Here is a 24,483-nt window from a genome sequence, read left to right on the forward strand (position 1 = left end):
ATTTCAACATGATGTGTGACTTTATGATGTACGACATACATTAGCTCTTTTGCAAAGTTTTTTTTCTAAGGTCAATTAAATAAGTAAATATGAGACAATATCACATGCATTACTCTGATCCCAATGTAAGTAGCTAAAGCACTGTGTTATGGAAAGTCAGAAGTAAATACGGTACCACAAACACCCAGATCCAAGACAACGTAGAAAACGAATGATAATCTACATCGACTCGGCCGGGAATCGAACCCGGGACCGCGGAGTGGCGTACCCATGAAAACCGGTATACACGCCACTCGACCACGGAGGTCGTCATATTTGGACTCGGTATCAGCTCTTGGCTGGCTTGGTTTTATACGATAATATACTGACTCGATAACAAAAACAACAATAACAATAATTGTAACTACGTTAATATAATCGTAAATCGACCTTTGAGTACTCTAATGCTTTTCATTTTATTTTACTTAGGAGGACTCTGATAAATATTTTGCATACGCAATTATTTTTATTACTTTTTAGTGCATATTAGTTTGTTTTAAAATATTGTTTTGTTTGAAGTCGGTTTTTCTTTTTGTTAAAATTTTAATTTATGTAAGTATCTAATTGTTGTAACATGACTATTTATGCAATATAAATCAGACAATATTTTCAAAATATTACAGGCAACATCACCATAATAAAACTTGACCACCTATATTATTTATCTGTGTTGTATTTAGTGAAATTATATTGATTTGTATTGCAAATGAGTTTCAAATTAAAACTTATGGTATAGCCAGTTTACAATAAATGGTTTTGCAAACTTTATGTTGTAAGGACTTAATTATAGCGACATGGGAATTTATTACACAACCTCATGATTCCTGTGTCATTGAAAATATAGAAAAACATATTGATAGTGTCGCTTTTAATGTTAGTATCAGTTATTTATTGTTACTGTTAGATCACCAGTGTCGCTGCGTGCAATGGTTTCTATGCTCATCACATTTGCACTATTTAAGTATTTCGATTGTGGCAGTACGAAGTTTGCCGGGTCAGCTAGTTCTTCTAATAAAGTTTTCAATTGTGCTGTTTAGCTTGTAGTTATTGATCATACATGACATACGTTGTCGAGGCCTTTCACGGGTAATGCGCGAGTCATTGGAGTATTTTTCTTGAATTCTATTTTTTTTTTTTTTGGAGGTTAGGTTATGAATCTATAAACTTCCGCTGCCTTTATGAACCTCATACTCCCCTTTCAGAGCTGCAATAAATTGTTCAAAAATACGTGAGGCAGAACTGCTATTATCTTCAATACCATTAGATTGCCTTCACTTGTTTTTATTTCTGCCTTGTTTGGTCGAATGTTTGAAAGAATGATTGTCACTATCAGAATTCTCCCAGTTCCGATGCATGCGACGCGAATTATGCCGTGATCTAGATCGTTTTTTTAAATCTTATATTTTCCGCAAGACTCGTGTCATCGGTGTCATCAAGCCTAGAAAAAGAGCGATATTGTTCATATTCATCTTCTCGCTCCCTCATCATAAAATCTCTCAGATTGGATGCGAGGACTAAGCCCGCGTTCAATACCACGTCTGGGGGATTGTCTATATTGGCGATCTCTCAGACGTTGCTCATGCTCTACGTCTGATGGACCATATTCGACCAAGTACCTCAGGCGTTGCTCATGCTCCCCGCCTGAGGGACTTTGACCAACAAAGTCGTTCGGGCGTTGCTCATGGTCCCCGCTCGAAGGACTACGTTTATCTAAATAGCTTGGGCGTTGCTCATGCTCACCGCCCAAGCCACGAGACCTGTGATATCGATATTTTGGTAACGTGGTACCCTTCGCAGTTTTGTCGACTTCTTTTATTTCTTGGACGTGAACTTTTGTTATTCTTTTGGTTTTCGTCCATAAGGAAAACGTAACTTTTGCTCCGTGAACGTCTCCTTTCACATATGTTCATCGAAGGTCTTGATATGTCAACATCATTCTCTTGCAATAATTTGGTCTCCATCTGAGGCTTAGAATACTTATATTTTAGTTTCAATGAAAATAAGTAAGTAATTAAATTTTAAAGTTATTTAATTAAAAGAATAAAGTATATTGAGCCTTTAAAAGTGCATCAATGTTGAACAAAATACCATTTTACACATTACGTTAGCTTATAAATAACATTTGTATTTATAATATTCTATAGATATTCGTAAAGAAAATTTTACCTGATTTAAATACATATATTGATATATTACAACTGTAAACTATACTTTTAAAGTATTTTAAACTTAAAAAAAACCAACAAAAATGCATATGGAAAATTTTTAACAAAAAGAAAAACCGACTTAAAACAAATCACTAATTTAAAACAAATAAAAATGTACTAAAAAGTAATAAAAATAATTGCATATTTAACATATTTTTGAGAGTCCTCCTAGGTAAAATGAAATGAAAAATATTAGACTACTTAAAAGTCGATTTACGATTATATAACGTAGTTATAGTTATTGTTGTATTTGGAGCCGGTGTCAGCCACGGGCACACGCTTCAACAATCAAAAGAAAGAAGCGATACGAGCCTCTTGATTGACCCAGTATAATATCGTATAAAAGGTAATTTGTAAGAAACATATTTCTTAAAGTATTCTCGTATTGTTTTTTGATAGATATAGTATAGGGTTGGCTGACACCGACTCCAAATATAGCAATAATTATAACACCGACACCATTATGACACCGACTATGACACCGACTAAAATATGTGAAATGTGCAATTATTTTTATTACTTTTTAGTACATTTTTATTTGTTTTAAATTAGTGATTTGTTTTAAGTCGGTTTATCTTTTTGTTAAAATTTTATTTATTTTTTGATTTTAAGTGAAGCTGATGTAGACAAACATTTTTTTCTTAATATGGATAGATTAAGCGTGCCGTTTATATGAATCAGTAACTACTTCGGGGACAATTTCAAAAGAAACTTTCGAATAAAGCAAAAATAGACTTTCGAAAATGTGGCTTTTTATACGTCATGCGGCATAAACTACAAGGTACCCTCGAAAGAGCTGTAATCGACCTCAGTAAAAAAACTTTGCAAAAGAGCTATTCGTATGCTATGCTATACATCATATAACATCACATCATATACACAAAATTTGATTAAAGACAGTAAGAAATTCTGCCCCAAATCGCACCCTAACTGTAAGCCGTTAAGGAGGTCCGTCAATGCATAGTATAAAACAAAGTCGCTTTCTCTGTCCCTATATCTTTAAAACTACGCAACGAATTTTGATGGGGTTTTTTTTTAATAGATAGTGTAATTAAAGGGGAAGTTTTATGTTTTGCATGCGTTCCAACTTTAAAAATGTATTTAATTAGTTAAACCAACTTTGTCAAGTAATAAAATAGTGTAATAAGATAAAATAACACCTATTAATTATTGTGTCATTAAGTGAAACCAGTGTTTGATGTGTTTAATAATATAAATAAATAAAAATCATTACAAAAGTTTGAAAAAATAACAGTTTAAATCGCATTTTGTCGCAATATTGACCAATATACGTTTACGACCTTCTGGGCCTCCACTTTACTGCCACAGTACAACGGTAAAGCATAATTGAGATATTATTCTTTTGCTACTCGCTTGTAGTGAAGCAGTCACACATTACGTAGCAAATAACAACGCCTTATTGCTTGGTTCGACGAAAGGAAGAGAAAAATAAAAAAAATAAAATATCACCATCTTTCGAATTTGGTCACCTTAAATTTTTTAATAGCAATCTCACATATCTGCAAATTAGAACAATTAGTACAGTGATATTATTTTGTTTGCAATCATGACTTCAACGTTGAAATGGGGTTGTTGCATGAATGAAGACGACAAGAGTAGCTATGTTTTATGCATAACCTGTAACTTGGCTTTTAATATGGATTGCTTACACCTTAAACCCAATAGAGTAAAAGAAAAACAATGGAAATGTCTCAAATGCACAGGACGTAAAATCAATCAGGACAACACTCCTACTCGTGGTTCGCCCCAAAGCTGTCCAGTAGTGAATGAAGGAAACGCCACAAAGCGGGTGGCTAAGCACGCAGTGTCTTCACCACCTGAAGAGAGATTTTCGCCTGTTACAAAAGACGCAATTTCTGAAATTGTAAGGGAAGTTTTTAAAGCGGAGTTAACTGATCTTGTATCACAATTTAAAAACAGCATTACCGGGGCAATTGGCATGGAAATAAAAGCTTTAAAAAATGAAATTTCTGACTTAAAGGAATCTATGAACTTTATTAGTCAGCAATATGAAGACTTTAAAAATCAATATCAAATGGCAACTAAAACCATCGAAGAATTACGTAAGGAAAATACTGAAATGCGCTCTACCGTAACTAACTTAAACAATAGGATTAATCAACTAGAACAGCACAGCAGAGCCTGTAATATTGAAATTCAATGCATTCCCGAAAAGAAAACCGAAAATCTTATATCCGTAGTGTCTACTTTAAGTCAAGTTATACAATCGCCAATCACAGCTGATAATATAATTAATTGTACTCGAGTAGCCAAAATAGACCCAACAGGCTCTCGTCCACGTTCGATCGTAGTCCAACTAAGCTCTCCAAAACACCGAGATACCTTCCTTGCTGCAGCTAAAAAGTATAATAAGTCTAAGAAGACAGAAGATAAATTAAATACGTTAGATATCGGATATGTAGGAACTAAGAGAGCAATATATGTTATGGAACATTTATCACCTTCCAATAAAGCGCTACACGCAGCTGCAAGAAAACGGGCTAACGATAAAAAATTCAGATTTGTTTGGGTAAAGAATGGCAGAATATTTGTTAGCAAAAGCGAGGAATCAGAACTATATTATAATAAAAAACACGGAATCTTTGGAAAAAATTACTTAAATACCTATTTATTACTGTTTACTTATTTTCTTTTTTTTACTTATGGAATGAATTTTTATAGTTTAATGTTATTAAAATTCAAGATTAAAATATACTACCAAAATGTTAGAGGTTTACGCACTAAAACATTAGAATTTTACAGAAATGTATGTAGTTACAATTATGATCTCATAGTTCTAACTGAAAATTGGTTGAATGATGGTATATTTAGTACGGAATTATTTGACCATAGGTACACTGTTCACAGGAGAGACAGGTCTTCTAATAATAGACAGACTAAACTAGACGGAGGAGGAGTAATTATTGCGATCAAAAATTGTTAAAATTCACGACGAGTCTCGCAATGGGAGAGTGATAATGAAGACTTATGGGTAATATTCGACGTAAAACACAAACAGTTGACACAAAAATACGCTCTTTGTGCAATCTATATGCCTCCTCCTGTGACCAGAGTAACTATGGAAAATTTTATTACTAATTGTAATCAAGTATTTGAACAGTGTGATCTTCCAAGATGTATAATAGGGGACTTTAACATGGGTAACATCAACTGGAACTTAGTAGGTGAGCCTTTGTATACATTACCTAGCATAGCCCAACAACTAGTAGATTTTTACTACTTAAATAATTTTCAACAAGTAAATAGATTAGTTAACTCCAGTAATAAAACGTTGGATTTGGTACTTACCGACATTGTAAATTGTTCATCGCATGGTGCAACTGATATTTTAACCAAAATAGACAAATTTCATCCTCCAATAATTATTAATATACCACTTGATAAACACGAATACTTACTTGCAAATCCAAAAAATAAAAAATACAATTTTTTTAAAGCTGATTATGACAGAATTAATAATCGGTTAAACGAGATGAACTGGTCATATGTTTTCCTCGAATGCAAAAATGTAAACCAAATGGTTGATCGTTTCCAACAAATTTTACAGGAAACAATAAAAGATTTAGTCCCACTTAAGTCGTATAGAAAAGAAAATATTCCTCCTTGGTACTCACGCAACCTCATTAAAAGACTGAAAGAAAAAGAAAAGATAAGGACTAGATTTAAAAAGTATAAAAACCCACTAGACGAATTAGATTTTAAACTTTTGAGAAAACGATGCGACAAATTGAATTTAACGTGTTATAATTCATATTTAAATAATATCGAGGCACAAATTACAAAATATCCGAAATATGTATATACATTCATTAAAAATAAGAGGAAAGGAAACGGTTCTTATCCATCCACATTAATACTCGACCAAAAAAGCTCTAGTAATGGCACGGAGATTTGTGAGATGTTCGGTACCTACTTTTCTTCAGTATACTGCCAAAACAATTATCTAGATTCCAATTTCATTAATAAGAAGTACTCAGATATATTTTCCACATTGCAGTTGACTAGACCAGAACTTATTAAAAAACTTGAAAGGATAGATATAACTAAAGGTGCTGGTCCTGATGGTATACCACCTGTGTTTATTAAAGAATGCTCTCGCAGCTTAGTCACACCAATGCTTGCGATTTACAACGCGTCTTTACATTCAGGTATCTTTCCTGAACAATGGAAAGTGGCTAAGGGAATTCCAATATTCAAAGATGAAGACAACACTTTTATAAGCAACTATCGACCCATTTCTATTTTGAATTGTTTTGGAAAAATATTTGAATCATTTGTGTGTTCTTCTATTCAAAATTACTTTAAACAGTACTTAACCCAGTATCAACACGGGTTTGTAAAGTGTAGGTCAACTGCTACAAATTTGACGATATTTACAGAGCAGGTGGGAGAAGTTTTAGATGACGGTAAGCAGGCACATGTTATTTACACCGATTTTAGCAAAGCTTTTGACAGAGTCCCACATAACTTGTTAATTACAAAGGTGGCTGCTTACGGCATCTCTGGACCCCTTTTAAACTGGATTAAATCTTATCTTTATAATATAACGTTTTTCGTAGTTGTTAATGGATTTGTATCTTCAAATTATACCATTGCATCTGGTGTTCCTCAGGGATCCCATCTTGGCCCGATTCTTTTTAATATTTTCATTAACGATATTGTGGATTTTATTAAACATTCATCGCCATACTTATATGCAGACGATCTGAAATTTCTTAAAATTATTGAAACAAGAGCAGATATGGACAAGCTTCAAGAAGACCTAAATCTATATATATAAAAATGAATTGATGTTCGTTAGTCTCGCTAAAACTCCAGAACGGCTGGACCGATTTGGCTAATTTTGGTCTTGAATTATTTGTGGAAGTCCAGGGAAGGTTTAGAAAGTGAATAAGTATGATAAAAATGCTAGATATATAAAAAAAACCAACAACTTTGTTTTTCCTTAGAAATACATTTATTAAAGAATTATCATTGATTTTCTATGACTATCGATGTAAGACAATAAAATATTGATGTTTTAAAATTGATTTTGCTATATTTAAAACATCGATACAACTATTTTTCGAACTTGTATATATAAAATATGTGGCATTTTTCGATGTCACTTTATAACTCAAGAACGGGCTCACCTACTCAACCCAAATTTTCAGGGTTTGTTCGGACTATTTAGTAGACGATTTATATGAAGTTTGCACAAAATCGGTCGAGTGGTTCTTCATTTATCATATTTTTTGTAAGAAATGAATTCAATAAATGGCGGGTCATTTTGTTAATGGAGATTTTTCAGACGGGGAAATTGTGCTGTCAAAATAAAAGTAAGTATTAATTCAAAATGAGTACACTCATCCACCAGTTTCAATAGATAATACGTATTATTTCAATGTATTATTTCCAAAAAAACCTTTAAATGTGCAGCGTTTGCATTTATTTTCATGTCAAAATATACAGAAAAAAGTTAGTGCTATGAATTTTTATTCGTATCGATTGATGGTTCGTCAACGAACACAAAATTATATCTCGAGATGTGGTAAACTATATCATCAGTATATCGTTAATATGTATGCCAAAATAGAAACTGAAAGTCAAAATTAAGACTTTCAATCGTTTCAATCAAGCAAAACGAAGATCCGAAGAATATATTCATTTGCAAGATTCGATAGCGAATGATGCTAATGTAAATGACAACGGGCGATTGACTATATTGATATCTTCGTTTATTGGTTGCCCACGGCATATGAACGAATGTGCACAAGACGCAATTTCTTATGTATAAAGAATGGTTGACTGGATCTTTTCATTACGTTTACATGTAACCCGCAGTGGGATGATATTAAAAACAATTTTTTTGAAGAACAGTCGACAACTGATCGTCATGACATTACAGCACGTGTTTTTCGGCAAAAATTGAAAGCACGTATGGATTTAATTGTAAAATTATGTATATTTGAAGAGGTGCGTTGCCATATGTACTCCATTGAATTGTAAAAAAGGGGATTGCCGCATGCATACGTATTAATTTGCCTGTTCCTTACAATAACTCCGGATCAAATCGATAACGTTATATCAGCTGAAACTCCCGATCAAACTCTTGATTCAGAGTTAATTCACGTTGTCGTAATGTCGTAAAATATGATACATGGCCCATACGTTGAGCTACATATGAGTTCGTTACATCTATTTCTCGAATTTAATAATTTCTTCCAGTCACAAAAAAACGCAGATATTAGACCATTGGACGCAGCGAAACTGTGACCCGTGTGGTCCCATTTTAATTTTATCCAGTTCTGATTATGGTATCTTAAATTTGCGTAATGCATGTGCACGATAAATAGGTGAATAACTCAAAATTACGCCAACCAATTTTTATGATTCTTTTTTTAGTAGAAAGGATTAAATTGTTTTATTAAATTATACTTCAAGGGTACTTTGGTGAAAGTTTGTTTAGATTCTGATCATGGAATCCAAAGTAACGAAACTCTTCAATTCTGAGGAGCATGTTAGCGATACTCGGCGGAATCTTAGATGGGTTATTTGAATATTTTTAGAAGTCGTTTTATTCTGTTTACATAGACGTTTCACCCTAACTTCGTTTACTTCATGCGAACGGCGCTGACTCATATTAACGGCACGCTTATGCTTATAATCGTAAATCGACTTTTGAGTAGTCTAATTACTTAATAATGAAATGATTAACATCATTTCATTTTACTTTGGAGGACTCTAATAAACATTTTGAATACGCAATTATTTTTATAACTTTTTAGGGCATATTAAATTGTTTGAAAATTTTGTTTTGTTTGAAGTCGATTTCTTTTTGTTAAAATTTTTATTTATATAAGTATCTAATTGTTGTGACGTGACTATTTTTGAGAAATATAAAGTATACAATATATTTAAAATATTATAAGCAACATCACCATAATAAAACTTGACCACCTATATATTTTTGTATTGCAAATTAGTTACAAATTAAAACTTATCGTATAACCAGTTTACACTCAATGGTTTTGCATACCTTATGTTGTAAGGACTTAATCATAGCGACATGGCAATTTATCACACAACCTCATGATTCCTGTGTCTTTGAAAATATAAAAAAAATTATTAACAGTGTCGTTTTTAATGTAAGTATCAATTGTTTATTGTTACAGTTCGAAATACTTAAATAGTGCAAATGTGATGAGCATAGAAACCATTGCACGCAGCGACACTGGTGATCTAACAGTAACAATAAATAACTGATACTAACATTAAAAGCGACACTATCAATATGTTTTTCTATATTTTCAATGACACAGGAATCATGAGGTTGTGTAATAAATTCCCATGTCGCTATAATTAAGTCCTTACAACATAAAGTTTGCAAAACCATTTATTGTAAACTGGCTTTACCATAAGTTTTAATTTGAAACTCATTTGCAATACAAATCAATATAATTTCACTAAATACAACACAGATAAATAATATAGGTGGTCCAGTTTTATTATGGTGATGTTGCCTGTAATATTTTGAAAATATTGTCTGATTTATATTGCATAAATAGTCACGTTACAACAATTAGATACTTACATAAATTAAAATTTTAACAAAAAGAAAAACCGACTTCAAACAAAACAATATTTTAAAACAAACTAATATGCACTAAAAAGTAATAAAAATAATTGCGTATGCAAAATATTTATCAGAGTCCTCCTAAGTAAAATAAAATGAAAAGCATTAGAGTACTCAAAGGTCGATTTACGATTATATTAACGTAGTTACAATTATTGTTATTGTTGTTTTTGTTATCGAGTCAGTATATTATCGTATAAAACCAAGCCAGCCAAGAGCTGATACCGAGTCCAAATATGACGACCTCCGTGGTCGAGTGGCGTGTATACCGGTTTTCATGGGTACGCCACTCCGCGGTCCCGAGTTCGATTCCCGGCCGAGTCGATGTAGATTATCATTCGTTTTCTACGTTGTCTTGGATCTGGGTGTTTGTGGTACCGTATTTACTTCTGACTTTCCATAACACAGTGCTTTAGCTACTTACATTGGGATCAGAGGAATGCATGTGATATTGTCTCATATTTACTTATTTAATTGACCTTAGAAAAAAAACTTTGCAAAAGAGCTAATGTATGTCGTACATCATAAAGTCACACATCATGTTGAAATGCAGCAACGAACGAAAGCACATTAAAATTTTACGCTAAATAAACGGAATGAATCTTAATGCTAAAAAATGTTTTCACATGAATTTCACTCGCAAGACTAAAAACAACTTATCACATTCCTACTATATTAACAACATTCCTTTAATGAATGTTGAAACACCACATATAGATAATACTATAGCAAAAGCATCGAGAATGGCAGGATTTGTTCTGCGTAACACGAAAGAGTTCCGAAAGGCCAGTACTAAAATTACTCTATACAATAGTTTACTTCGGAGTATCTTAGAATATTGTTCCATCATCTGGCGACCTCACTATGCATGTCATATCTTACGGTTAGAACGAATACAGAAAAGATTCTTGTGGCATCCCGTTTTTGCTCTAAGAGATGGTAACAGGAATTTATGTTCCGAAGACAAATTGCGTAGATTTAACATGATGGATTTGGACAAACGCAGAGATTTCTTGGATCTGACTTTTTTCTATAAAATTCTCCGAGACAAGACAGACTGTCCACAGCTTTTGAGCGAATTTAAGTTGAGAGTACCGTACATATATCCACGTAAGAGAATTGAGAACCTTTTTTCTGTTCCAAGGCGACGTATGGTTTTAGCCCGATATTTGCCGGTTCCACGTTTATCCGGCCTGTATAATAAATTCAGTAATGCACTTGATGTATACAAAGACTCATTAATTCAATTTCGCAAAAAAATTAAAAAGATACTTAAACTACCCTAAGCAAATATTACTAGTAGTTCAGATTTTTGTATCGTATAGTTTTTTCGTTTGTATAGTATATGTAGATTTTTCGTTTTTTTTTTTTTTAATTAAGTAAGGTCTCTGTTATTTAAGGTGATTGTTCTTTTTCCCTATATTTCGTTTTCTCTTTATTGTTTTACATTAAGATTTATATTTTACATAGTCTAACTGATTTTAAGTATTTTAAGCACATAGTCTATAAGTTTTTAAATAAGCATGCAGTGTTTATCTATAATTAGTTGTACAATTGCGTTTGATATTTTGTTTATTTTAATTGTACCTATAGTAAGTTTTATATTGTAACAACTGTTGATAAACCTAAATAAATAAATAAAAAATAAATATAAGTTTGCAATGTGATGTCGTAAATAAACAAATTCTTTAGTATATTTAGTATCAGTATTGCACCCGTGAGAAGCCGGGGCGGGTCACTAGTTGATTATAATATTCGATTATGACAATTACATAAATATAACCACATTACGGAAGGTGATTCAAATATCCAAGTAACCCATAAATAAAAAATTCGACCGAGTATTGCTAACGTGCTCCTCAGAATTGTTCGGTTCCCTCTCGTTCCCTTAATTTGTCATGGATCCTATGCTCAGAACCTTAACAAACTTTCACAAAACTACCCTTAAAGTATATCCTTTATAATAAAAAAAGAATCATCAAAATTGTGCCAACCAATTTTGAGTTATTCACCTATTTATCGCGCACATACATAATACAAATTTAAGACTTATGTCGTTTTTACGGATACCATCATCGGAAAAAAATAAAATTAAAATGGGACCCAACGGAAAGCACTACCTTTCAAACAAAAAAAAAATTATCAAAATCGGTCCACCCAATAAAAAGTTATGACGTAACAGACATAAAAAAAAATACAGACGAATTGATAACCTCCACCTTTTTGAAGTCGGTTGAAAATATAAGATGAATGGATAGTAAGTACCTACTGTCCAGCATTACAATACAACATTAACAGCCTGTAATTTTCCCACTATTGGGCTAAGGCTTTCTCTTTGAGGAGAAAGAAGGTTGTGAGCATATTCCTCCATGCTGCTCCAATGCGGGTTGGAAACACATGTGACAGAAACGTTTAGGTACTTATACATATAAAAAATACGTGAATGCTACTTTCAAATATGTAGATCTCACTTCCATCGGCGCACAATTAATGTTATTAGACTAACTGTCGCCGTTACTTTGTCATAAGGTTGATTAGTATGACTGATTTACGTTTAATAGTAACGATTTTTATGAAAGCTCTTTCTTGATTATTTCATCGTACTCAGTTTTGTTAGTATGGTACGATCAGAACAGAACTCTGATACGACTTTTTATTCAAATCTAATAATGCGTTTTCGAGAATACAATAAACTTAATAAGAACGACTACAATGAAATAAAACTAATAATGATGTCTCGGCTTTTATGAAATTTCGTGTACTGCCCTAGAAGTCTAGGGCAGTACACGAAATTTCATAAAAGTCTCGTATTCGATATAATTTCTAAGATTTATTGCATAATATTTGCCATAGTTTTGACATATTTGTGTAAGAATGAATGGACGATGGAGAATAAACACGGAATGTTCATTTGGTTTCTTCTTAAAGTGATAACATTCAACTTGTTCATAGCGGTGTCTCTTCTAAGCGACGGTGAAAATTTCTTCAATTACTTGGAAGAATCGGACAAAGTCGATCCTCTGAGACTCGTTAAGATAATAAAACATAAAGGACTCGTCTGTTTTCCCATATTTATCGGTGTCGTTTTGTTGCACGTGTGTCGATTTCTCGTTCTGCAAGCAAACGGTACAATTGATATTAATATTATTGTAACAGATACGATAATGGCATTTGTGTTACACTTGAATCACTTGTCCAGAATGTTGATGTTCGAAATATTGTGGGTTAGTGTGAGATCTCTGAGAGTTGCATTGGATAACTTTGAAAGCACATCAGATCCTGAGACCGATTTACAAGCCCAATTATTATCCACGAAGATCGTTGAATATTTACAAGTTTATAGAAGATTGTTACGTAATATCCAGAACATTGGCAACGCACCGAAGTTCCTGGCAAGTATACTGGTTTTTTTGTCTTACTTGGCGCCCCGGCTTCGCACGGAATTTATATGACATCACAGTAGAAATTATCAGTGTTTCTTTACTAAATATTCCATGTATTATAATATAAAACCTTCTCCTAGAATCACTCTATCTATTAAAAAAAAAACCGCATTAAAATACGTTGCGTAGTTTAAAAGATTTAAGCATAGATTGGGATATAGGGTCAGAGCAAGCGACTTTGTTTTGTACTATGTAGTGATACATTTAACGTACTTAGGTTGTACGTGTGCTTTGTCTAATAAATATCGTGATATTCTTTACATGAATTTTATGAGTGAATTTAAAAAATCTTCTTTATTTTAGATGGTCGCCTTACTGACATCTTTTATATCTTTGCTTAGCTGTGTGTACGTCGTTAGTCAGAATATTAAAATAAAAGTAAGTATTTTACAAAAATGGTAGAGTAATAAAATATTTAGTGTGTAAAATAAAAATAAATTAAAAGGAATTAGTGACCTTTTAGAACTAAGATATGCAACATCCGCTAGCAATAGCAATATTTACCGATAAATATTTAAGAGATTACTATTATTGAGCTACAATTATCACTCGAAATTATTCTTGCAGTTTATCATCTAAACATACAAATACTATATAACATGACGTAATCGGCTAAAATCCTTATGATTTTTGGGTTTAGTGTGCAGACAAATGTTTTTTTTTGACAAAGTTCCATTCCATTATAATAGCGCCCAAATTACAGATCAGATTTTCTGGGTGTTTCCGTTAAAAATAGTTTGTTTTAAAATTGATCATATTACGTAAAAACATGGTTTTATGGTTAATTTTTCAGACGTATTTAGTAATTACCTTAACAACGTTACTCAATATCATCGTGCCATGTGTTCCGGCTGTTTTTGGAGAATTGAGTAGCGCCGAAGCGGATAAGATAAAAGCTAACTTGGTCAGACGATACCGAATTTGTAATATTAAGACTGATGCCCTTATATGCCTTTTATATCGCGTGCTTAAAGAAACAGTCGGAAAGCCGAGTCTTCGTAGTTTTTCTGGGAACCTTTTTTTATATAAACATCTGCCTGTATGTTTGTACATCTTTAGTCTAAGCGCGCTAATTTTAGTTTTACAAATAAACTAGCGACCAAACCTGGCTTCGCAGGGGTGCAATACTGATGCTAAGTACACAACAGAAATTGTTTTTTTTTACATTACAAACTTCTAAAATTGTTAGTGTTTGTTAACTATATTGTCCGTGTATTTTATTCAAAAAAATCCTCTCAAATCACTCTATCTATTAAAAAACCGCATCAAAATCTGTTGCGTAGTTTCAAATATTTAAGCATACATTATATATAGGGGCTATATATATAAGGATATAGGGACAGAGAAAGCGACTTTGTTTTATACTATGTAGTGATGTGTAATTAAATTTAAATAAGATATGAAACTAAAAGTTTGTTTTGGTGCGTTCAAAACCTCTCAATTTAAAATTAATTAAAGCAATACTAAAAAAAATTTGATATCAGTATTCACCCTCTATTATTTGAAAGAGTTCTTTGTCTATCTGTTTATTGACTTATTGTGTTTTTTCTGAACGTTAATATAATTAGTATTTAAGATAAAATTCAAGAGAATGTTAATCAAGCAGACTATGATATGACATTTACTATTTTCAGATATCGTTCTACGAAAGAAAATTTTTGACGGAATCAATTTTCTCCGAACCAATCGCATGAACTTCACAGTCTGGCGTATCTTCACCGTTAATTTGTCGCTATTCCTGTCTACCGTCGGTGTGTTAACCACTTATGCGATTGTGTTGTTACAGTTTATTCAAAGTCAATCTTAGAAAAGTCGTCTCCCTATTTCTTAGCTGCAATAAATGCAATGTGTGATTTGTCATTTCCTTAAATTAATTAATTATGTTAACGTTCTTTGTTTTTTTTTATCCATTGAAAGTTTATATTAAACCTTCTCCTTAATGGGAGAAGAAGGCCTTCTCCCAGTCTAGCAGTGGGAAACTGATAGGCTGTTGATGTATATCAACGTAACCGCTTATTATATTTTAGTATCATTAAAGAGTGTTTTAAATGTACTTATATAATTTTAATTGAAATAATAATGTTTAATAATTTTAAATACGTTACGTCACGTTGTTAATTGAAATAACATTTATTAGTATGATTATTGAATTGGTTATCGACACCGTATTGTGGCACTCCCGTCACTTCCTTCTGTGTCGTGGTGTGGCGAGCTGGTACTGCCTGGCACGAGAAAAACAAAAGGCGGTTGATTTTGAACGCGGAGTGGAGAAGAAAACGAGATTCTGAGGCGGTGAAAGTATATAATGAATATACAATAAGCTGATAATTAATATATCTATCGATTGGTAAATTCGTATAGTGACAAATTAATGCTATGGGTGTAGTTTTATTACATAGTAAACTTTTCTATGAAGCGTTTCGGGAAGCAACATACAGCGATTAGAAATTCGTATCAGCTATGCGAATTTTTTATCTCCTTACATGAACCAAACCTATACACATTATAAAATTGGAGTGTCTTTTTGTATAAAACAACCACTTTATACCAAATACATATGTATGTATACCTGGTACATATACGAAAATAACATTTTTATCACGTGTCACGTTGTTAATTGAAATAACATTTATTAGTATGATTATTGATTCGGTTATCGACACCGTATTGTGGCACTCCCGTCACTTCCTTCTGTGTCGTGGTGTGGCGAGCTGGTACTGCCTGGCACGAGAAAAACAAAAGGCGGTTGATTTTGAACGCGGAGTGGAGAAGAAAACGAGATTCTGAGGTGGTGAAAGTATATAATGAATATACAATAAGCTGATAATTAATATATCTATCGATTGGTAAATTCGTATAGTGACAAATTAATGCTATGGGTGTAGTTTTATTACATAGTAAACTTTTCTATGAAGCGTTTCGGGAAGCAACATACAGCGATTAGAAATTCGTATCAGCTATGCGAATTTTTTATCTCCTTACATGAACCAAACCTATACACATTATAAAATTGGAGTGTCTTTTTGTATAAAACAACCACTTTATACCAAATACATATGTATGTATACCTGGTACATATACGAAAATAAGATTTTTATCAATTTTTGTCTGTTGGTCTGTCTGTCTCTTCGTTCTGGCTTATCTATGGAGGCATCTTTATCGCTAAAATAATGAGAGATCGTCCAGGCAACTTTAAGGTAGACGAGAGATCGAAGTAAAATAAACGTGAGTATTTTTTTACATAGTTTATAATATAATAAAAAATAGGAAATCGGAAGGAAGAATTAGAATTATCTTGAAATAAGTCATTGCAATTTTTATTAATACAGAGTCCGTTGTATTGAACCACTGAATTTTCATGTGCTTAATTTGTGTTTATAATTCATGTGGGGCTGGGCGGTGAAGGAAAACATCGTGAGGAATCCTGCATTAGTATCTACTAACCTGCATTGGAGTAGCGTGGTGGAATATGCTCCTTACCTGCTCCTCTAAGGGAGCGGAGGTCATAGCCCAGCAGGGGAAATTTATAGGTGTTACTATAACCTTTTTTGTTTGATTATAACGTAAAAATATAACTTGTGTATTGATTTTAATGAAACATTAACTCTGATACAATCGTTTCGATTCTTATCACCTTTACGAAGCGAGTCAGTTTATAATGACAAAATAACAGACATCAGTAAGCAACGGAACACACGAGTCATACGCTGAACAAGAATACATGTTTTATCGATACTAAAATTATAAATATGAAAGTATCTAGTAGTAAGTAGTAGTAAATTATAAGTGGAAATAGTTTGAGTCCCAGGAAAGGACATCGCTTAGTTTTTTTTAAGTCATTCCTCGAGGGGGTAAAATGTGGATAGACGGCTTGTAAGTTGTAGATAAAATTTATAAATTAAGCGAGGTAAAACCAGTTCAGCTAGTTTGTAAAATTAAATAGGATGTAACAGATGACCATTATGATGACACCGCAATTTTTGGACTTCTATTAAAAAGAAGTGTGCTGAAATGTGCCCAATATGTGCTATGATGTGCCGCTTGAAAAAAAGAATTAGTCAAAAAATGATTTTTATGAGGAGGTCCTTTTTATGTCCGGTTGGCTCCGCTACTTTACTTTATAGAACTTAAAATTAAAATTGTGCCGTAATGTGCTCGACCCGTGGTGTCATGCGCAGATTTAAATAAATGAAAAAAAAATACAATTTTACAAGTAAAAAAAAGTCTCGCCTTCGGCTCGGTTTGCAATTTTATACGTGGTATGATGAAGCTCAGCTGGCCCCGTGGTGCGTAACATACTATTTTCGAGCAATTTCATTCTTTCCATCTGCACGTAATATCCCATCCTGGGCAAATTTTGGCACAGCTATTATCTTTCGAAAATGTTGACTTAAAAAAAATAACAGTCAATTTTGTTTTTTCTTTGAGATATTGTAAAAAATAGGGACCCAATTACGGCACAGTTTTAATAAGTTCGATAAAGTAAAGTGGAGCGGAGCGGAGCCAACCGGACATAGAAAAGGACCTCCTCATAAAATTTGTATTTTTTTAAGTAAATTCTTTTTTTCAAGCGGTACATCTTACTACTTGCTGCGCACATTTTAGCACATCTATTCTTTTTAAAAAAAATTTTGATTTTCGAAAATATTTTTTTTTTGTAAAAAAAAACTTTTTTTATTTATTTACATCTGCACATGACAGCACATTTCGAGCACATAACAGCACAATTTTAATAAATTCGATAAAGTAAAGTAGCGGTGCTGTTAGCACTTGAAAAAAGACCTCCTCATAAAAATGATATTTTTTGAGTAATTTTTTTTTCAAGCGGCACATCGTAGCACACACTGGGCACATTTTAGCACACTGTTTTTTTAATAGAAATTCAATAATTGGGGTGTCATCTTAATGGACTTCAGTCTCTGTTAGGTTATCATAATCTACCAGCTTCCGTTTCATCATCATCATTATTTTTTTTTATTTAACGTCAACATTGTATTAGTAGCGACATCTGTTCAGAAAGTACGCGCAGTCCACTAGCGCGTCCTCGTCGTGAAAATTATAACTAAATATACACAAAAAATAGATTTAACTAGACCAATTATAAACACAATTGGTTAACAGAAGAAGTCAATACGTTTGAATTGTAATTTGAAAGATTTTAGTTGCAATAAAGAAGAATAAAGAACTTGACCACTTGGTAAGAGGTGTGAAGATGCAGGATGAAGCGTGTAAAGTTCAGGGTGCGTTGGCCGTCGTGTTGCGCCTGTCGCGAGCCCTGGGGCTTGCTCCGCTACGCTTCGCTCACGACCGTGGAGGCTACATAGTCACTGTATCCCGACGAGTCGCTATATACGGTTACATCCTATCGGTCTGCACTCGTAAGTTGTATCCACACGCGGATTGCGTAAGATTATTCAAGAAATTAGTTATTCTGCAATTGTCTAGTGATTTTCTACTAATTACGTGGGACGTAGTTTAATTATTATAAATTTATTTTAACACTTTTTTTTTATTTTTGCCTTTTTCCTCATTTTAGATATCTGTGAAGCAGTATGGATGTATCAAAGCATTGTTAAGTTTTACATGGTGTTTTCATCGTTTCCTGTTGGAAACTTTATCACTGTGTCAGCAATAATGTTTGTAACTGGAGTGGGATCTTATGGGAGCGTCTACCGCATGAAAAATATAGCGAAACATTCAAATTTACTCTATAAAGTATTTAATATTATAATTTCCCGCAATGATAAAATTCAATACATTTGTTTTATAGTATAATAACTGTGAATGTAGTATTTTATATGTTAGTATTTTTAAAATTAATAGTTTTGTAGTAACCATTATATTTCAGATTAATTACGATTTAAATGGCCAATCGGACATAAAACGAAACAAAAGTGTATTTGCTATAATAAATGCAATAACTTTAATTTCAATCATCGGATTACCTGCAATTTGTAAATATATCGCCTTCGAAAAGTATGAATGTGAGTTCTTTACCGGTATTGTAACTGCATTTAAAATACATGTCACGGTTCAAATCCGGACAAGCAAAAGTGATGATATCACCAGGCCCATCTATAAGTTTGCCAAGCCAACTTCACCTGCCCGTGATGAATCCTGCCGATCAGCAAACGAGGCTGGTGACCGACTGATGGTGGTGTAACCATAAAACAATAAATAATAATAATAGGCGTAGCGAAATACCCCAGGCCGGCGACGGGCAGCACCGTCACCGGTGCGAGAAGTTGCGTCCTGCCCAGCGTGGCGATTACGGCAAATTCCTCCTTATGCATAATACACGCAAGCCACAACAACGCACGCAAGTCACAACCGACTGACCCTGGTGAAATACAACGGACACACGCTACGGTTTGACTCGCATCTAGCCAAACTTGAGTTGGAACTTGGGAAAATTAGTCTGTACAGAGGGAGAGGACATCCGTATCCCTTGAATCGAATCGGGCCACCTAATGTACTTCCGAGATACAAACCCAAGGTGGCATTGGGTTTTTGTGGTTAATAAGTACCTAGCTAACAACGCTGTGGAAATCTCCAGTGTGTCGAAAAGGGTAGCGTACCTTATTATAAAGCTCACTGAAAGGTACAGCTTCAAGTTGTTAGCACGTGTACGTACCGAATCGGACGTTGAAGTGGAGTAAATGTAGTAGGACCCCATGGAAGTTTGGAAGGGATCATAGGGAACAAATCCTTGTCAACTTACTCGAACGGGAGGGTCTTGTTGAATGAACTCCTCCCTCAAAAAGGAAGTGGACGTGGCAAAGCGCTATGACCAAAAAGGAGATCGATTTCATTATGACGGAAAAGAGGCACATATTCAGAGACGTCTCAGTGCTCAACAGGTTAAATACCGGTAGTAATCACCGACTTGTCCAAGTCTCTCTGAATTTCAATTTTAAAGCCGAGTGTGTTTCTCTGATGAAGTCCACGCTCCTATTAGCGCAGCTCTAAGCACTTGTAGGATCTGAAACGTTCCATTCAAACCACAACAGACGTAAACGAGAATCTCAAAAATATAGTTCGATTTCTCAGGGTAGAAGGCACGATATGTTTTGGCATGCAGCGTAAGGGCAGGAAGTCCAAAGTGTCGGAAGAGACTTTAGGGCCGATGAAAATACGATATCAAAGAAACTGTAACTAAAGGCTAGCTAGAGATCATCATGCTCTTGAAAGATCAATCGAGCAGAATCGTGGGTCTAAGGTGTTTGTACAACCTCTTGGAAGAAACCACCTGACGAAGTTGACCACAGCAAGAGGAGGAGTAGTTTCTTCCAAGCCGTTCCCGGCAGTACTTTCAGAATAATATAGGTCTTCTATCGCCGGTTATACGCATCGCATGCATCTCGACCTGATCCCGAAAATGAGAATTCTAGAGCTACATTTACATGCTATTTGTCTGAAGACCTGCCAGAAGTCAGTCTCGGTGAAATCGAGCATATTCTTAAACAGCTTAAAAATGGAAAAGCCCCTGGAGAGGACGGCGTTACTTCAGAGTAATTAAAAGTAGGAGGTTTACCTCCTACTTTTAATAACTTCTGGAATTTCTGGAATTTGGAACCCACACCAGATGCTTTTTAACTCTGTCCTATTCGAAGGGAGAACTCCGGAGGCGTAGAGTAGGACTGTGGTCATCCTGTTCTTCTAATAGGGAGACAAAACCCTGCTGAAGAACTCGTATCGTATTCTTACTGACCCACGTCTATAAGCTGCTTTCAAGAGGGTTCACGAACCGTTTTGCGATAAGATTCGACGACGAATGCCAACCCCGGGAAAAGGCTGGGTTTGCGATTAGATACGATATGTCTGATACGGTGTCATATGGTCTATGGCATCAATACGTGCGATAGATTATACAGAAGTTCCATGAGAATAATCGAACCTGTGTCTTGCATTCATAGGCTATGAGAAGACATTTGACTCGGTTGAAATCTGGACTGTTCTGGAGTCTCTGCAGCGTTGCCAAGTTGGTTAGCGATATATCCAAGTGATGAGATGTCTCTACGAAGCCGTCACCATGTCCGTCGATGCAAATGTAGCAAATAAATCCCTTAGCATCGAGCAGTGACACAAGAGAACGTTATTTCCCCTAAATTGTTCACTAATGCAATGCAGGAAATATTCAAGATTCTGAACTGCGAATACATCTCTCGCTTGAGATTCGCAAACGACATCATCATCATGGCAGAAACGCTGCAGGACCTGCAACAAATGTTGAACGTGGCTGATTTTTCTATGCCCATCGGCCTAGGGATAAAATCCGAGGTTATGTTCAATGAACATGTTCTACCGGAACCGATAGCGATACACGGTACCGTCTTCGAAGTTGTTCAACAATATGTCTACCTCGGGCAGACTTTGCGATTATGAAGAAATAACCTTGAAGACGAGGTGAATAGAAGATTTCGACTAGGCTGGGCAGCGTTTGGGAAGTTACGTTGAATATTTACATTGACGATCTCACAGTGCTTTAAGATGAAAATCTTCAACTAGCGCGTCCATCACCATGACATACGCAGTCAAAACATGGATATTCACGACAAGGCTGGTCCACCAGTTTAAAGTTGCTAAGCATGCTATGGAAAGAGTTATGATCGGCGTTTCTTTATATTCGTCGTAGAATATGGCCGAGAAGATAAATGTTGGCGAAAACGTGTTCTAAGGTGGAGACTGCGTCTCGGCAAACGTAGTGTAGGATGTCGTCAATCACGGTGGAGTGAAGTTTACGCGAAGGTGTTGCAATAATCCGTAAAAACAACGAAAAACGTGTGACAAAAATGACCACGTGTGATTATTAATTTTAATGCATAGAAATTATTTGATTAATAAATTTTATGTGTTTGATCTATAAATTGGCTAGTTTATTCATTTATTTTGTATAACAATAATTCTCTGAACAATCATTCATCCATTTTTACGATGCAACGTGGTGGCTAAATCGAAACCGGGCAATCTTACTAACTTTGCGGCGCGCTAGAGTTCGTACTTCTCTCGAAAATGACAAAGAAAAAAAGGAACTGAGTTATGATCAAAAGTGCTGGTGACTTGATACTAAGCGGTGCGCTTCCCGCGCGGAGCGTTGTGAAATGACGTCACAGCACTCGCGCGGCTGTTAGCGGGACTCGATATTTTCGAAACTTTGAATGCCTATAAAATCAAAACTACTAAGTATTTTTGACTACAACAAAAACTAGTGTATTTATATACATACAGGCTTTGCTGAGAAAAAAAATTCAAAATTCAAGCGATTTGGCATACCTAGTAACATTCTTCATTATTATATTGTTTTTTTGTTAGGTCTAATAATTCATACGAGACTTTTTTTAGTGCGAGCTTTCGACATTATGATTTATATTGAGTACTGCAGAATATATCTCCTGTTAATGGAGGATATGTTTATAAATTTTGACGTATATTATATACTGCAGACAGTGAGTCTGAAGCTCAGAGAATGGGTAGACAAGTCAAATTTTGGTATGTAACGATTATGTATCTATTATACTTAATGTCTTCCAAGTGTTGGCCACTATTATTTTTAGATGCGTTCTCAATTATGATATTCGATCTAGATATAATATACAAAGAAAAAAAGTAACTTCAAAAATTAAATTAGATGAATAAATGTTAATATCTAATTCTGTTTTAAATAATATTTCAGGGACGGCGCGCCATTTGTCACTGACACATTTCCGGGACCTAACGAGGGCTTATGTGTCTGTTTGCGAAGCGGTGAAGGGACTGAGCGATACCCGGGGGGGCATCACGCTTATTTCATTTTCAGCAAACTCTCTGCTTATGACGATGGCTTTCTTCAATATCATAGACTACTCAAATTTGATTTGTATGCATTACACCTGGAACTCATTTTACTACTCTTAATTTTTCAGTCGAATTGAAGGTTTTTAGTATAATCGTTTTTTTTTGTTCTCTCATTTCTAAAGCAGGAGGAAAGTATCACGCTTTGGCTGTATTCGTTCAGGTGTTCTGGTGTGTTTATCATTTGTCTACGGCTGTTTTATTCATTGAACCGTGGCATCAAATAAGTGCAGAGGTAATATGACTTTAAAAGTTTTATATGACTTTAAAAACATTGTACAAAAGTTATGAGTACTCACTTTCGTCAATTTCTTTGAAGACTTTTAATGGCGTATTTATATTGGTAAGGCTAAACAGGTATGTAAGGTTGTTGGGGTATTGGTAATCCAACACCCAACCAACCTTAGAAAGTTAGATATCTAATCCCTCGTACCTGCAGTTGCATGGGCACACTCTTCAATCAGTCCGGAACACAACAACACAGAATATATGAGTGGGAGGTACCTACCCGGAAGAGCTTGTTTAGCGAATAAGTGGGTGTTGCAGGGTAATAAAAAGTTTGCAAAGTTTATTCACGAAGTATAATGTCCACAACACTATAACACATAAAGATAGTCAGTACAGTATAGTATAAGCACAGAAGAGATACAGAAGGAATAAAAAGATGATATTATAGCAGGAAAACAGATAGGCATAAACTACGCGTAATATCGAAAGGCTAGAGGCAGAGATCAAGCGATACAGGTGTCACGTCTAAGCAATGCGAGTCGACTGATTGCAGAGTCGAAGCGTTCCTCGGCGCGGACGCAGGCACCAAGAACAATAGGCGCGCGTGTGTCGTGACAACACGAAACCTCCGATCACACCGTCGCGTCGAATATAATATAATAAATAAATATTAATTATGATAGATATAACGGTGTGACAAATAATTTTATAATATGTAAATAAATATAGTATAGTTTGTTCCGTGTATGTGTTGTGTGTTTTAGATGTGTATAAATAAACTAAATACAAATAATATTATTAAAAATAAAATTCACAAAAAATGTTAAGATATAAATTATTTATTATATGTGCTGAGCCCACACTTGCATGACCTGGACACGCATGTTACAGTCTAGGACTATGAGTGAGCCAGTATATTATTGTTAAGTGATATCATTTGAAATTATTATTTTTTGTAGGTCAAAGAGATCCGAATACTTTTGACTAAGCTGAATTTTAATATGACGCCAGTTGGAATGTCGATCCCGTTAGAACTGGACCTGATGTTCAAACAACTTCATCTCAACCAGCCAACGAT

The 24,483-nt window shown here is 34.4% G+C and overlaps 1 protein-coding gene across 2 annotated transcripts in view; it reads right to left on the minus strand.

Annotated features, from left to right (window-relative positions):
- Positions 1 to 23,952, minus strand: part of LOC124532744 — a 225,142-nt gene extending 201,190 nt beyond the window's left edge. The window contains exon 1 of one of the 2 annotated variants that reach the window (XM_047107799.1): positions 23,686 to 23,952. The gene's annotated coding sequence lies outside the window, so the exon portion shown is untranslated. Of the gene's footprint in view, positions 1 to 23,610 lie in introns of both variants that reach the window. The other variant, XM_047107798.1, reaches the window with a different exon arrangement.
- Between the last annotated feature and the right edge of the window lie 531 nt (positions 23,953 to 24,483).

This window comes from Vanessa cardui, chromosome 10 (genome assembly GCF_905220365.1).
Source record: "Vanessa cardui chromosome 10, ilVanCard2.1, whole genome shotgun sequence".
In the NCBI taxonomy this organism is placed as follows: Eukaryota; Metazoa; Arthropoda; class Insecta; order Lepidoptera; family Nymphalidae; genus Vanessa; species Vanessa cardui.